This window comes from Podarcis vaucheri, assembly GCF_965113315.1.
Source record: "Podarcis vaucheri genome assembly, chromosome: 6".
Taxonomy (NCBI): domain Eukaryota; kingdom Metazoa; phylum Chordata; class Lepidosauria; order Squamata; family Lacertidae; genus Podarcis; species Podarcis vaucheri.
In genome coordinates this window covers 27,752,266-27,770,034 of record NC_138764.1, presented here as the reverse complement: position 1 = coordinate 27,770,034, position 17,769 = coordinate 27,752,266, and the positions used below count along the sequence as shown (strand labels likewise).

Genomic DNA, 17,769 nt, shown 5'->3' with positions numbered 1-17,769 from the left:
CCATCACTCCAAGCAATGTAGCAACGGTCAGCTCTTATAAGCAACTTTTGATTGTCTGCTGTTATTGTTGATGGCTTTCTCTCTTCTCCCCACCAACGACTTTCTTTAAAAACAAACATAAAAGCAAACCCAAATGTACCAGGAGTGTTGATGGAAAAGAGCAGAATAATTAGCACTTTTACACAGAAATTTTAGGAAGAACTATTTGACACGACAAACATTTTCTTCCCATGAGGAATAAACATTACAAACAGTTTATTCTTATGAGGAGTGAGGAAATAGCATCAAGTAAAACAAGGGTATTCATGCATTATCTTGCAAGCAGTGTCATAGCTCTTATACCTACTGTGGGGAGCTTCCACCTCTACCACCACAATGTCAGGTATCTTGATCCCTGAGTCTTCTTTATCTACACACAAGTGTCTGTATATATGTATTTTTAATTCATTTTCTGCCACCCATTCCTTCAGAAGACTTTATAACCTCTGAGGAACGTAGTTGCACCTGGATGTGAAAGGGGCTCCATCGCCAGAGACAGGATAACCTAAAAGTAGGCTGATTAAGCGGATTTTATATAGATAAAGAAAAACTGATACACCTATCAGGTGCTGGATTGCAGTTTCCACAGGCTGAGGAGCCGCTGTTGCTGGCTTTAGCTTCCAAATGGCTTTGCCCTCAAGTCAATTTTCCTAATGCCCCATCCCACCCTCTTATCCTCTTATCCCCAACCAACTCATCAGTCCCAATCCAAGTCATCTCTCCTTCACAGTTAACCCCCAACAGACTTTTAACTGTCCATTCTAGCTTGAACTGGCCTGATCCAAGCCACACCTACTAAAACTCAAAGAGTCTCTTTCCTCTGCCAGAACCTACCACCGAGTAACCACTGCTAAACAGGCTTGTCACATTATAACAAAACGAAGCCTTGTGGCAGACAAAGACATAACACATCTTCCTTTTAAACACAGACATAACCAAAGACATACATAGCGTTTCTCCTCACTGAAAATTGCAAAGGAAGTGTGAGCTCTTCTCAGGCCTTTAACTTTTGTGCATGCCCTGTTTGGGTCTGGAACAATATGGCCCCCCCCTCTTCATTTTGGTCTGCAGGGTGGCTTGCAAACTAGGGCTTCAAGTGAAAAAGATCACTTGAGGAACGTCCCCAAGCTACACACCTGTTTATTCAAAGTGAGTGAAACCCAGGCCGGATACACACATTTTATTCTAGAATCAATTGCTAGCTTTTTCTACATAATCCACCCACAATCTAGACCTGAAATATACTCAGAGTCACAAAGTGATTTCATGCTCTTTATTCAGCTCATAGTGGTGAGGAGGAATGAATGAATGTCCCCTCACAGTATCTGCTTTATATACATTATTTACACAATGGGCTGCACATGATTGGCTAATTCCGGAATTCTACTGTAAGCCAATCAGGTTGTGGATTCACTTCAATCTGGAGCAGGATTGGGTGGTTCCTGCCAACCAATCATACTGCTGCATTATTCTAGGACCAATCAGACGGCTGCATTCTGAATCCTATTGTTCTAGGACTAATCAGACTGCTGCAATTTGGACCCTATTGTTCTCAGTACATAACACCCCTCCCCTCTAAGTTCCAGTCCTGCCCGGGAGGTCGCATTCATAGTCCTCAAGGTATGCCGGCAGCCTACGTGTGCGTTGCGGCCTGGGGTGTTCCCTGGTCCGGGCTCCAGGTTCTGGCCGTGTTCCAAGGATGCTGGCTGTGATGGGGTTGTTTGGTCTGGTGCAACCGGCTCGCTCAGTCGTGGTTCTGGTTCTGGTGTCCTTTCGGCCTCACGGGTCCTCTCTGTATTTACTGATTCTGCCTCTCCTGCTGGCCCCTCCTGCTCTATGGGCCTCACTGCCCCGCTGTTCCCTTGGGACTCCTCTGACCTGTCCTCCTCCTGGGTTTCTCCCGGGAATCATCGCCGTATCTGGTCGCAGTAGCGGCGCCAGCATTGCCCCCCATCCGTTAGCACCTCGTACGACACGGGGCCAGTGACCCTGGTGACTGTGGCGGGTATCCATGCTGGGCCTGCCCCAAAATTCTTTGCATACACTGGGTCCTGGGCCTCGAAGGTCCGGGGGTTCCTGCCTTCTCCCACCACTACCTCATCCTGAGCTCTATTGGGGTGAAGGCGGTCCAATCTGATTGCAAGGCGCCGACCCATTAGTAGTTCAGCGGGGCTCCGGCCAGTCGTTGAGCTGGGGGTGCTGTGCTGTGCTAGAAGGAATGTGGCAAGGTGGTACTCCCAGTCCCCTTGCGTCATGCGGCGAAGGGTGTCCTTGGTGGTCCGCACCATGCGTTCTGCTTGGCCATTGGTGGCAGGGTGGAACGGCGCCGAACGGATGTGGCGGATGGCGTTCTGTGCTGTGAAGGTTTGGAATTCTCCTGACGTAAATGCAGTCCCGTTGTCTGAGACGAGAGTGTCAGGGAGCCCGTGGGTTGCAAACAGCCTGCGTAGTACCCAGATGGCTGCGGACGTGGAAGTGGACGGTACCAGTGCGACTTCCAGCCATTTGGTGTAGGAGTCCACCACTATGAAGAATGTTTTCCCCTGAAAGGGGCCAGCGAAATCCACATGCAGGCGTGACCATGGTGCTCGGGCGGACTCCCAGGACTGGACTGGGGCCCTTGGGGGATCTGGGCGGGATTCTTGGCAGGCCTGGCAGTGTTTGACCCAGGCCTCTATCTCTCCGTCGATCCCTGGCCACCACACATAACTCCTGGCAAGGGCCTTCATTCTTACTACCCCTGGGTGTGTCTCGTGTAGGGCTGTGAGGACCCTTTTGCGGAGGGGCTGGGGAACAACAACTCTGCTTCCCCATAACAGGCACCCCTTGTGGGCTGACAGTTCATGTTTGCGGGTTGTGTAGCCGGCGAATTCTGGCCCGGGGCTGCTGCTGGGCCATCCCCTCCACACCCAGTCCAGGACCCGGGAGATGACCCTATCTTTCTTGGAATGGTGTGCAACTTCTTGTGCCTGAATGGGGCGGTCGGGAAGCAGCTCCAGGCTCATAACCTCTTGTGCAGGTGCTGGGTCAGGACCTGTTTCCGGTAGTGGTAGCCTGCTGAGGGTGTCCGCATGGCCCATCGCCTTCCCCGGTCGGTGAATCAGTGCATACTGGTAGCTGGCAAGGAAAATTGACCACCTGAGGACACGAGGAGACAGCACTTGGGGGTCTGCCTTTCGGGGGCAAACAAGCCAAGCAACGGCTTGTGGTCAGTCACCACGGTGAAGGGCCGCCCGTACAAGAAATCATGGAATTTTTTTACTCCCTTCACGATTGCCAGACCCTCCTTGTCAATTTGCGAGTAGTTCTGCTCGGTTGCGTTGAGTGTCTGGGAAAAGTACGCCACCGGTACCTCTCTTCCATCCGGGAGTTGGTGCCCCAGGACAGCGCCAATGCCATAGGGTGAGGCGTCGCATGCTAGCACCACCAGCAGCCTCTCGTCGAAGTGTGCCAAGACAGAGTTTGAGACAAGCAAGTCCTTGACTGCCTGGAATGCGGCCTCCTGGTGCTGGCCCCACACCCAAGGGGCCCGCTTGTCCAGGAGTCTGTGTAGGGGCTCCGCTACCGCTGCCTTGTGGGGAAGGAAGGAATGGTAAAAGTTCAATAGTCCCAAGAAGGCCTGAAGTTCAGTCTTGCTCTTGGGCACTGGGGCATCACAAATAGCCCGTACCTTGTCCCCAGTCGGGTAGACCCCTTCTGCGTCCACCATAAATCCCAGAAAGTCCACCTGAGGCACTCCTAGTAGACATTTTTCCCGCTTCACATTGAGACCCGCCGTCTGGAAACGGTGCAGAACGGTGCGGAGGCGGTCCTCAAACTCCTCTGGTGTGGGCCCGGCAATCAACACATCATCGAAGAAGGGGGTGACGCCCGGAATCCCTTTAAGGAGAGAGTCCATTAGATTCTGGAATATGCCTGGTGCCACGCTGACCCCGAATTGCAGCCGCTTTACCCTAAATGCTCCTCTGTGCGTCACAATCGTCTGTGCCTCTGCTGTGGCCTCATCTACTGGCAGCTGTTGATATGCTTGGGCCAAGTCCAGCTTGCCAAAAATTTTCGACCCAGCCAGGGTGGCAAGGACATGGCTGACCACTGGCACTGGGTATGCATGGGCTGTGAGGGCCTTGTTTATGGTACATTTGTAGTCTGCGCAGATGCGGACCGAACCATTAGGCTTGACGGGAGTGACGATTTGGGTTTCCCAGGGGGCATTAGGCACCGGCTCCAGCACTCCTTGCTCCACGAGTCGGTCCAATTCCTCGTCTATACGGGGTTTCAAGGCGAACGGGACCCGGCGGGCCTTGAGCCTGACCAGGAAAAGCACCTCTTGAGAAATGGGCTTCCTTCCAAAAATAAAAGCTCATTGATTCTGCATTATCAAGCAGTGTGTGCATTTGAAAACAGATATAGGCAGTCCCAACAATGGTGTGTGTGTCTGTGTATGTACACACCTGGCAAATCATGCTCTGGATGGGCATCGACCAAAATCATGATCGCCACTTCAGATACGTCAGCCATACATATTTATTCCAGGTCTGAGAGAAGAAGAAGAAATCCTCTCTGTATCGTTTGTGGCTGTATGTGGATGCTGCATAACTGTAGGAACATTTTGGATATTTTAAGGAAGTGGGTATGCATTTGGAGACGAGAGGGTCATACAGTAACTCACCAGCACTCCTCCTGGCTCTCTAGCCTAGTGGGCACCTTTTTTTAAAAAAACACCACTTCATTTATTTATTAATTAAATTTCCTACCCGCCCTTTACCACAAAATCTCAAGACAATTTACAACAATAAATTATACAATTATGAAACAAAATAAAACAGTTACATAAAACACAAAAAGTGCAAAAACAAAAATAATTTCATATAAAACAATCCCATATATAAAAACAGTTAAGAATAGTTTTAATACAGATGCAGATGGGAGGGGGGGATGAACACATTATATCATCAATATGTTCCAAATGGTATCATTTTATAAAACCAGACAAAGGGCTACCCTAAGAATATCATATAAAGGTAAAGGTAAAGGGATCCCTGACCGTTAAGTCCAGTCGCGGATGACTCTGGGGTTGTGGCACTCATCTCACTTTACTGGCCAAGGGAGCCAACATTTGTCCGCAGACAGCTTCCGGGTCATGTGGCCAGCATGACTAAGCTACTTCTGGCAAACCAGAGCAGCACACAGAAACACTGTTTACCTTCCCGCCAGAGCGGTACCTATTTATCTATTTGCACTTGATGTGCTTTTGAACTGCTAGGTTGGCAGGAGTAGGACCGAGCAATGGGAGCTCACCCCATTGCGGGGATTCGAACTGCTGACCTTCCGATTGGCAAGCCCTAGGCTCAGTGGTTTAGACCACAGCGCCACCCGCGTCTCTTAGAATATAATATACTGAGCTAAAAAATATTACATCATACAAGAAGAAGCCTGCAGTTGTGATTTCATGTGATTTATTTTAAGTCAATGGAAACCCAAGTGGAACAAATATCTTTCTTTTAAAGAAAAGAGATGCGAAGAAAAAGGAACAAAAGGAAATAAACAAAAACTTACTTAATTTGCCTGACCCCTTAGGACTTTTTCTTTGGCAATGTCACACCATTTCTGCATCTTTCTAAGAACCATGGGGAGTCAGGAACAAATATTCCTCTTTAACAACAAGCAAGCTGAGGTTGTGATGTCAGTGACATTCGCCCCAGGCCAGCTAGTGAATCCATGACAAATATGTGATTTGAATCAAGATCTCTCAGGCCCACACCAACTGCCCTGTCTTCTGAAGAGCATGTGAAATACTTGATAGAATCTGAAATCACATTACTATACAGTAACCACTCTCCTACCCTCTGTCAAAAGCAGCGGAAAAACACTTCCAATTATTTCACATTCACTTATCCCGACTTCTGAACATTAAAATGTTAACATGATGATAATCAGACTTAAATCAATTACTGCGTAATTGCTGAGACAATGGGAGCATGGTTAAATATTGATAAGAGTCTTAAAGCTCCATCAGGATGTATTGACAAGCAGAGTGACGAATATAGCCCTTAATCAAGAGGAAAACTGGACAGCAAAGGGTTGAGTTTATTCTTATTGCTGCTAAGAGCATGGGCAATCAATATGGACTGCCTGTGCTCTTTTAAGCATGGGGCAGGGCTGGCATCCAAGGGTTATTTCCAATCTTTTTCATCCTGAGATTTACGTGGCAGAGATACTACATGCCATAGGGCAAAGCATTTGACTTAAAAAATAAAAAAAGAATATCCAATTTACAGATTAAAAATATGGGATGGAAGCAGGGCATTGTTCTTTCTGCTCAGAAAGGCATAGCTTTTCTCTGCTTAGCATTCTCTAACCATAATAGCCCCAAGCCTCGCTCGCTCCAGTGGTGATGGTTAAAAATTATAAGTCATTTTACTTGGACAGATAGATGCCAAATGGCTGCGAGGATTTTTAGCCACCTGATACAATTAGGTAAAGCTGGGCCACATTTTTAATTATACTGAGCTTTGGTCTGCTTACCATGCATACCCAAGGAGAAAGCACGTTAAATAGCTTTGTGTTGTTGGCCACTGAACATAACAAAAATAAGCAAAAATAGCAGTTAATAGATAATGTGCATCGAACAAAATTGCTGCAGAACTACAAACGCTGGTATGCTGAATGGAGCAAAGAATTAAAATGACACATCTAAAAATAGAGAAAAAAACATCTTCACCAAAAATAACAATTAATGGTTACTTCAGGTATCTCATGGCCCTTCATCTGGTTTCAGAAACAGCCAGGACAAAGTTTGCATGTCTGGTTTTTGGCTCCTCACATGCTCACCAGCATGTGGGCATGAGTTAAGTCTATAGCCTGGTTTGCATGACACAGTATGTCAAATTCAGAGTGTTAGTGCTGACCTTTAAAGCCCTAAACAGCCTCGGCTCAGTATACCTGAAGGAGCGTCTCCACCCCCATCGTTTAGCCCTGACACTGAGGTCCAGCTCTGAGGGCCTTCTGGCGGTTTCCTCACTGTGAGAACTGAAGCAGCAGAGAACCAGGAAGAGGGCCTTCTTGGTAGCGGCGCCCACCCTGTGGAACGCCCTCCCATCAGATGTCAAGGAAATAAACAACTATTTGACTTTTAGAAGACATCTGAAGGCAGTCCTGTTTAGGGAAGTTTTTAATGTTTGATGTTTTATCGTAGTTTTTAATATTCTGTTGGGAGCCACCCAAAGTGGCTGGGGAAGCCCAGCCAGATGGGTGGGGTATAAATAACAAATTATTATTATTATAAACTATGGCATGCCAAGACTGTGTGAACATATGAGCTCCTGGAGATGCGCTTGAAGCTCTGCTTTTCCCCGGTTCAAAGTTTGTCTCTGTTTATGGCTGAACCATGAGTCTCAGGCTACACACACACCATACACATTTAAAGCACTTCACTAAGGATCATAGGAACAATATTTTACCTTTTACAGAGCTAGTTTCCCACAGCACTGGATTTAGCATGGTGCAGGTGGTTCCCCTGCACAGGGTGCTGAGTTGAGGGGCTGCAAAACACTACTAATACTATTACTACTACCTATCTTTATATGGGTGTCTACTCAAAGTTAGGTAGGAAACATTTACGGGGCAGACAATTTTTGTCCTCGCTCAGGGCAACGTGTTACTGAAGTCAATCCCTGTTCCCAATATTATTTGTGTTATAAATGGATGGTGCGTATACAGCCACAGTTTGGATGTCAATCTAAGCCTAGCACATTAAAACTGGTCAGGCAGAAATTCACAGACTATTCTCTTTTGAAAGAAAACTACATGAAAATGATGTACAGTTGGTATATAACACCAGTACAGATAGCAAGAATGTATAAAACCGGGTCAAATATATGTTGGAAATGTAAAGAAGAGGGACCTTTTACCATATGTGGTGGGAATGTAGAGAAATTAAAAAATTATGGGAAATGATATATAATGAATTGAATAACATGTTTAAAATGACATTTGTAAAAAAAACCCAGAAGCATTTTTGTTAGGGATTGTAGGACAAGACCTGCCAAGGAAATTAAAGAACTTATTTATGTATGCTACAACAGCGGCAAGAGTCTTGATAGCACATGGATGGAAGAATGAGAAAACCCCGACAAAAGAACAGTGGTAAGAGAAATTGATGAACTATGCGGAACTGGCAAAACTGACATACAAATTGTGAGATAAGGACAACTGTGACTTTAAAGAAGAATGGAACTTTTTACAAATTATTTAAAAAGACAACAAATGAATTGGACTCCTTGGCAGGTTTTGAATAAACATTCACAAATTTATTGAGGGTTAATATAGTAGACAGATAAGGATCTATACAATTTTACAGTATGCAGAGAATAACATGGGTTGAGAAATCAGGGAGAGGAGCTGAGGGAAGTCTTGGGGGGAAGGAGGGAGGGTTCTTTGGGGAGGGGGAGGGAAAAAAGGGGGAAATAATGAAGATGATTTGTTTTGATAATCGTTATGTTGAAATTGTTAATAAAAAACCTAAAAGAAAACAACTGGTTTGGCAGGAGCAAAGAGGCAGCTCAGTGCCTTTCCAGGAAGGAATATTATGTATGGAGGATGCCTTCATATGCCTTCTACATCCAATTTGCCTAATGAGCTCAGTACCCTGAAGCAAACGTCTTTCACTGCTTCTTTCAAAACTGTGACTGGCTGAGTAAATGGTGTCTACACATTGGGCTCTTTAGACGTAAACCATGTTCATTTTTATTTCTAGACAGCAGCAACAGAATATTACTTCCTCAAAGAGCAAAATCGAATGAAGAGCGTCAAAAAGAGTGTAGGGAATATGCTGTCACTGAAAAATAAGAGGGACAACCCTCCACAATTTGCAGAAATATCCCCCCCAACCCCCCCAACGTATTTTAGGGGGAAATCTAAGAGAGTAAAAAACAAAAAAGCCCAGAGAACTGCTTCAGTGACCACAAGAATACCATTATATGCCACCCCATCTCCAAACAGTGTGGGATTCTAGGGATTCTATAGAATTCCAGGCGCTTACCCAAGGTTCATGTTTATTTCAGAAATATGTATATATGCTTTTATTTAAACATATATACAACCTGAACCTAGATGGACGGGTTGCAGAGCATTCACATCTTATGAAGGTCAAGCTTCCCCGCTTAGGGGACAGCACAAAGCCATCCTCTGTGTCTCTAATTTTCAGTCTGTCATCCCCAGCTCAAATGGAATTCTGCACCTCCTTCTTCTCGCTGCTGACCAGCTCCAAGGACCTCCCGCAGCCTACGTCATTCAAAATTGAAACCCCAAAGTTGGCCTGTGCCTCTGCCCACTAGCACCCAGCAAAGAAGGGCCCCTACTCCCCTTTGCCTACCAGTCTTGGCCTCTGGTGGTTTCCTTCTTGCACCATCACTGGCTTTTGTCGCCTGCTAATGGCCCATCCACTTACCGTATTTTTTGCACCATAACACTCACTTTTTCCTCCTAGAAAGTAAGGGGAAATGTCTGTGCGTGTTATGGAGGGAATGCCTATGGGTGGCATGCCTACGGATTTTCCTCCTCTAAAAACTACGTGCGTGTTATGGTCGGGTGCGTGTTATAGAGTGAAAAATACGGTAACTTTGGAGAGCTAGATTGGCTCATTAGCACAACTGCATCCAGTGGGTTTCTGTGTTTGGCAAAGTTTAATCAAACCTTCATTAAGTCTAAAGGTAAAGGTAAAGGTACCCCTGCCCGAACGGGCCAGTCTTGACAGACTGTGGGGTTTGTGCGCCCATCTCACATTTATTGGCCGGGGGCCAGCGCTGTCCGAAGACACTTCCGGGTCACGTGGCCAGCGTGACAACGCTGCTCTGGCGAGCCAGAGCCGCACACGGAACGCTGTTTACCTTCCCGCTGGTAAGCGGTACCTATTTATCTACTTGCCCCCGGGGGTGCTTTCGAACTGCTAGGTGGGCAGGCGCTGGGACCGAGCAGCAGGAGCGCACCCCGCCGCGGGGATTCGAACCGCCGACCTTTCGATAGCTTTTACTAAATCCAAGGGAAGGAGCAGGCACCCAAGAATTTAGGGGAATCTGCCCCCCCCCACCTATAACAATACTCAGCATTAGGTAGCTTAATCCAGTTGCATTGAACCATGTGTGTACAGTGATGGACCTACATTTGGGGGGCCCTGAAGCTTGAACTGTTATAGGGCTCCCTTCACAACCAGCAAAAAGGTTTGTGTAACCACTTATCTTCTTCAATGGGGTTGTTTACAACAGCGTCTGAGCCACTGACTCTCAGACTTTGGGATTGTGGAAATATATACAACAAGGTGAATTGTGCAACTGAAATTTACATGAGGCTAAATGGTATTTTGAACAAGTACTCGTGAACACCGTGGATATTCTGATCAGTGTCTTAAGGAATGGGTATTCTGATCTGCCTCCTATTGGCCCCCTTCTCTGCTTGTGGTACCCAGACATCAAGATAAATTTGAGATCCAAATTATTCACTGGAATAATATGTCTTTCTATGGATAGCTTGAATTAGGTTCTCTTCCTACCCCTTCAAGGAGCTCCATGTGTTTGCTTTGTTACTAGCTTCACAGTTGTCACTGGTGAGGAAGAGGAGGAAGATGGTTGCGAAGGATTTCAAAACTGGGGCAAAGGCCAGAGTGGCATGGGAGGTTGTTTTGGCTCAATTCCTGGAGCCTCATTTTTAATAATATGAAAAAAGAGGTCAATGAAAAAAGAAAATCATTGTTCACTCTGAGGAATAAAAATAGACAGTGCTAAGGCAGGACAGCTAGTGATCCAAACAATGTCTTTAACACCTACACTGTAATTATTATCAAACTGTTTGAGAAGATAATCAGGAGAAATCATTAAACAAAAACTTTGGACAACGATGTTCTCTCTCTCTCTCTCTATATATATATATACACGAATGTGTGCCTGCTGCTGCTGCTTTATTTTATTTTATTTTTTAATACCAACTGATATTCATGAGGGTAAAGTGAAATCTTCTGCAAAAAAAAAAAGAACTTTCTTCAGGTTTCTCATTTTAAATTGATTCAGGGCACTGTACTTAAGATTTCCCTTTGGATGCATAGCATTTCCTTAGCCGTCAATGCCTATGTTTACCCTCTCACTGAAATTCAATTCAGAATCTCCTGCAAAAATCTGTTCAATCAAAATGTATTAGCATTCCTCAGGTTAAGTCAGGATATACCTGTACACTGACCTCTATTTTGAATCAATTTTGCAGGCCTAAATGATTAAGGCCTGAAATAAATGATTGAGTATGCCTTGAGAGAAAATGTATCATGAATAAAAAGTTGACAGATATTTCATTTCTGGGCAAGATCTGAGCCAGATTTATCCTGCTCCGAAATATTATGAGAGTGATCGTGAGGTAATAATCTGTGTTTTCATTTTCAATTAGCATAACTCTTCATTTATAACCATGGGGGAATCATGGGTCTGTCACCTTCATATCTCTGTGGTGTTTCTTACACTCCCTACTCTTGATCTTTCATTTCCCAGAAGCAATCACCCCCTCTCCACATGACTTCACAGGAACTAGAGGGCTATCCCAGCAACTGTGGTCCCAGTACATAGCTGTCAACTTTTCCCTTTTCTTGCGAGGAATCCTATTCGGAATAAGGGAATTTTTTTAAGGGAAACATTGACAGCTATGTCCCAGTAACAACTGGGCTCTTTGTGTCTGTGATTAACTGAAGAGAAAGGGGGAACCAGAGACATAGCTTACTGCTTGAGTGTGTGTGCTATGGAGTTTAACCCATAGTTTCACCCTACGGACCAAGAAACAGGGGAAGCATGAAGCTGTACCACAGGCTGTGGAGCAGAGTCCTGTTCAAGTGATGTCACATGTGGTAATAGAATTGCAACATTCTTAAGTGTTTGTCCGCACATGCATGTCAGACTCTCTAAGTATCTCTATTTTCCAGGGAAAGTCCCTGATTTACAGAAGCCATCCTGGTTTCTGATTTGATCCCAGAATGTCCTACTTTTCCTTAGAACAACCCTATTTTCACTGGATAAATGTTGGAGGGTATGGAGTTATATGACCCCCAAGCCAAGGAGATAACCTTTAGAAGACATCTGAAGGCAGCCTTGTATAGGGAAGTTGAATGTTTAGCGTTTTATTATATGTTGGAAGCCAACCAGTGTGTCTGGGGCAACCCAGTCAGATGGGTGGGATATAAATAATAAAATTACTACTACTACTACTACTACTACTACTACTAATATGGAATAGAACATCCCTATTTTCATTGGAGAAATGTTGGAGGGTATGGCACATTCATCACTTGTTAACTGCAGCTCAAAGAAATGGCTTGCGTGTTTTTTGTTTTCTGCAGTTTCTTCACGCACAGGTTCAGATACCCTAAGCGTTTCATCACAGCCTTTCTACACACACCCTTTATTTGCTTTGTTTAGACAAGAAACGAGGAAGATTATAATTGTGGCTATACAGTGGTACCTCGGTTTAAGAACAGTTTTGTTAACAAACTATTCGGTATACGAACTCCACAAAACTAAAGTAGGTGTTCCGGTTAGCGAACTTTACCTTGATCTATGAATGAATGCCGAATGGTCGAAGGGCACCGGTGGTAGGAGGCCTCATTAGGGAAAGAGTGCCTCAGTTTAAGAATGACTTTGGTTTAAGAACGGACTTCCAGAATGGATTAAGTTCGTAAATCAAGGTACCACTGTATCTAAGGAAAAGAGAACGCAAAATCATATGGGTGGGAACGCATTATACAGAACTATATTATCATTGATTTTGTCATTCCAAAAGTTAATCTTTATATGCCTCTCTCTTGTCGATTATTTAATATTCTTCTCTGAGGAAGAAATGACTTGCAAGTTTGAATGGGCCATGACACCATAGGCTGCCTTTTCACTTCCCCTCCATCCCCATCGCTTTTCAATGGAGCCATCCTACACCTTTGACTCCCAGTCCTCAAGTACTGAGGAATGACGGGACTTGCATGCCTGCACAATTACCCTCCTCTTGAGAAAATCCACCTCTGATTGATCAGCGATCACTCAAAACACTGGAAGACAGTAGGAATTATGTGTGTAAGTTTCAGATCACTTCTGCCAAAAGAATACCCAAGGGCCAAATGCCCCCCCCTAATTTTTTTTCAAGTAAAAAAGAGGGATCATCTCATAATTAAGCGAATTCAAGCTTCTAGTGAAAACTTGAGTGCAGCACTGCCAGGCTAATCTCAGAAGCTGGCAACAAAGGCATGATGTCCTAGCCCTGCCCAAAGCTGTCCTTTTTGAATGTCTTTCACCTCAGACTTCCCAGCACACAGTGTAATTAATGCACACAGCAATTTATCTTCTATCTCTGTGGGAGTTGCTACCCTCTTGCCGAAAATGGAAAGATCACCTTCTTAATAGACCTGCTGAGCACAACCCGAGGAAACCAAAGTCCCTGTGCTCTCTTGAACATACAGATCCACATATGGTGGTGCTGAGGAGCAGCAGCTGTTCCCTTCCAGTCTGCCTTGCTAGTCTCCTTAATTCAATGCAAGCTGTCCCCCACCATTCTGAAACAGGGCCTCTGCACTCTCCATTGCTTTCTTGACAACACAACCGATTTACAATTATCTTAAATTTTTCATTGGTGGGTCTAACGAGGATGTTTTCACAGCTTGGGCTTCTATCACTTTTTCCCTCAGCGCTGCCCCGAATTTCTCTCTCTCAGTATGCGAGATACACACACGCACAAATCTCTCTGTCTCTGTTTCTCTCTCTCTTTATCTATCATAGCTGGTAAATGAAAGGGAGCCTCATGGAAAGCCAGAATGATATTTCATAGGATGTTCCCAAGGTGAAAGCAATGCACTGGCTGATCTCACGGTTTGCAAAAACACAGGAGAAGCATCTCTCCCAGGCAAATTTTCCCGTTCCTAATTAAAGCATTTTCCGTACCTGTGTTCAGGGCAAGATCGACTCTTATGCTGACTGAGCATGGGAAGAGTCATCACAAGATTCCCCTCCTCGTTCTCAATTGGCACCTGGTTGCATGCACAGTGTCACATGCTAGCTATTAGAAACAGTGTTTAATTAACCTGACACTAATTTTGCTGCTCCAAGGTCGGAATGTGTAGATCTTTTTTGAATCCTAGCCACCACCCCCCCACAGTTTTTAGGTATTTCTTGTGGCTTGCCTCACCTTCCCTTCAGTCTTCCTGATCTCATTCTTCTTTTTATCATCATCATTTTATTTGTATGGTGCCTTTCCATAGTTAAAGCAATGCTCAAGGTGGCTTACAACATGACCAGATTTACACAATTACCAACGTAACAAAAGTCACAAGCAGTAAATAAAACACATCAAAAAGTACACAACCAAATGGAAAACAATTTCCACATAAATCATAAAATCTAAAACTAAGAATACAGCATTAATGTCAATTACAATTTAAAATGACATAGATAACAAATAAAAGCAACAAGAAATCAACAACAACCTCAGGGGGAAAAAAGGTTACACAGGGGAACTTCGCAGTGTGCTATTCAGCAGAAGAGATTTACGCTTCCTAATTACTAAAGTGCAAAATTTAGCCACCTCATATGATATTGAGCTCGAGGAATCTTCCAGGAGGTATTTTCGAAGAATTTCGGGGGAGGATTCCAAATAATATTGAAGGGGTATAAATTTTGATAGAAGCGGTGAAATACGTTGAACTCGTTCTTCACTATAAAATTTGCAAAATAGAAGAATGTGTGTGACAGATTCTACCTTATTAGACATACAAGAGCAGAGACACGTTATAAAACTTGCAATAAAAAATAAAAGCAATTTAAAAAACAAAAACAAAAACGGAGCCCTCTCTGCCCAGATGGAAGGGGGCAGGCAAGGCCCTTCCAGCCCTCAGCAGCAGGGGAGCCCATCTTTTGCTCCCCCCACTTACTTTTTTACGTATTAAGGGGATGGGATACATAGTTGAGTGTGGGTCCTGCTGCAGGCTTGTTTGATTTGCATTCTCGTTTTCCTTTAAAGTGTTCCGTACACTTAAAAAACAAACCATGAGGCCCAAGTGGAGATGCCTTGCTTTCATCTAGCTGTCACTCTCCTCCTTATGACTCAAGTCCACAAGATATCCCTACCTGATGCACATCTGACCTGAGGAGAGGGATGACAGGATGAACACCTGGGACTTTTGTAAGAAGCAAACATTGGTGCTCTATATGGTATGATCTTGCTCCTGCGCCAGCCCAGGTAAGGAAGATGGCTCTTTGGGGCTCTCTGCTGATCCCTTTGTGCAAGGCAGTTGCAGCCACATAGGTATAATTTCTTTCTGCCCTTTAAAGCCAAACACACACTCTCACCCCACCCCCAAAAGGTAGCTCCTATAAACGAATAAAATACAATTAAGCTGCTCAAAACATTATCACCATCCAATTACACCATGCAACAAGAACAATAAATCACTGAGAAGAAAGCACATAGAAATCCAGTGACAGTGCTGGCAACAGGCCAACCTAATCCCGGCCTCCTAAAAACTGGGTGTTGAGGGGGGCATCAAATCTTGGCCTCACTCCTCTCCCCCACCCAAGACAGTGATAGCCTGTGGGTTCCATGTCAAAGTACTCTTGAAGCTCACTTGGTATGAAAAGTTGGACCATCCTGGTCTAAACAGAGTATTTGAGGTGAAGAAGACTTATAGGAATGGCCAACCACTCTTATTAAAAGCACTGCAAAGCCAGCAGTTAATTCACAACACAGCCCTCAAACTCCACAGCTGAAGAATGAGGGCAGTTATTTAAATAAACCAATGTGAGAAATTTACCTATTTTCTCTCCTGTTCCATCTGTCTTTCCAAGTTCCATCTCCCAACCAAGAGAACACAAACCTTTATTTTCTTAAATCCTGCACGGAAATTTGCCCTGGCCTCCATTTAAAAAATCAAATAAAAACCAGTTCACCTACTGTCTCTAGTGTCTGTCCCTTTCTTTACTTCAGTGTAACACGCTTCTCATGCAGCATGAGGTATCCCCCTTGGCCATTTTTCATAAGCGCACACCTAAAATTGAACTGTGCAAAGGAGACGTAGAGAGTCAGGAACCGCTCATTAACAAACCCAGGTTAGTTACTTTGTAATGAGTGAAACGCCTGTGCTAATCTTGCAGCGAAGGTAATACATCCATATGAACAATGGCTGTTGAGTCTACCTTGTTACAACGGACTGCTGCTAGCAGGCTATGTGAGAGGATTTGGCCTTAGGTTTGGTTGGCACGGCTTGGGCAGCCAGAGAGATAATGAGCTAGCACACTTATCCAATTCCAAAAAGCCTCCAAACGCGATGGAAGACAGGAAGGTTTAGAGTAATATGCCTGGAAGAGCTTCCTTTTATGTGAAACCAAGTGGTTTGCTCTCCAGATTTAGGCAGAACCGAATGCACTTCCTTTTGCCTTTCAGGGCTTTTTGATCTTATTGGCCGGATCCGGTAGCAGATCCACTCTATTACAGGAAATTGGCATCATCTGGTACGTGTATGCAGAGTACACTTGTCTGTGTTTATGATTACAGGAGTCAAGCTGCTTGCGCGCATATATATATATATATATATATATATATATATATATATCACATGGAAAATGTGTATCTTTTGATGGGCTGCCAGCAGCGTATAGATATATAACCACTACGGCTACGGTGCATCATAAAATTTTATTTCCTGTAGATTTGCCCTGCCACAGAACATTTACTCGCTGTCAAAGAAAGTAAAAAACATGCTAACAGCCTGAGGTTCCCTTTACAAGCATTGAAATTTCTGAAACCACCCCACAGCTAGTACTTTTTCATAATCCTCCTTGCAACACTTGATGTGTGCGATTTGCGACGTGGGGAAAAGAGAAAGGGGGAGCGGAGCTTATCTTTAAAATACAATATTTTGGAATGGATCTCTGGGGTTTGCAGACTATGGGAGGCATGATTTAATTTGGGCCGTCTTTGTGACATTTAAGCAAGAAGCTGTCAGATGGAATTGTATGCCTCACTTTAAAAAATAATAATAAATGGGAATGAATCTTCCCGGAAAAGGACACTTATGTGGTTTATTAGATCTAGGCATTGTTAAATTCCAGGATCTCTCTTTAGCTGGCATGAATGTGTAGCAACTTTACTGTCAATGTTAAATTTCATTTCATGTCTCCTTTTTTATTCTTTAGTTATGCATTAAAATAAAATAAACTGTCCCATCTAAGAGAGGAAATACAGAGCAAACACTGACACCTAAAATTTGACATCCCCACCAAGTACTATCAAGCAGATCAGTGTGTGGTAGAGAGGAAAGAAATCTGATACATCTACCAGTGCTATTTCTCTAGAAAAAGAGGTGCCGGAACTCACCACAAACGCCTCCCTTGTTCTCTTGTAATGGCAAAGGTGCCCACCTGAGAGGCGCCAGAACTGACTTCTGGCAAGTTCCAGCTGAAAAAATGTCCCACATTTACCAGCATAAGGACCTATTAATACTGTGCCAAATTAGATCTCTTCAGCAGACTACAACATTATGAGATATACAAAAGAGCTCTAGAACCACAACTCCATCTCCCCATCAAATCAGGCAGATCCCTGATTTCAAGGGATTTCATTGTCACAGCTCTGGGCTGCTTCTAAAAGGTAAAGATAAAGGGACCTAAGGTCCAGTCATGGCCGACTCTGGGGTTGCGGCGCTCATCTCGCTTTATTGGCCGAGGG

The 17,769-nt window shown here is 44.4% G+C and overlaps 1 long non-coding RNA gene across 2 annotated transcripts in view; it reads right to left on the bottom strand.

Annotated features, from left to right (window-relative positions):
* LOC309535210 overlaps window positions 1–17,769 on the bottom strand; it is a 170,613-nt gene that overhangs the window by 131,485 nt on the left and 21,359 nt on the right. The window lies entirely within an intron of this gene.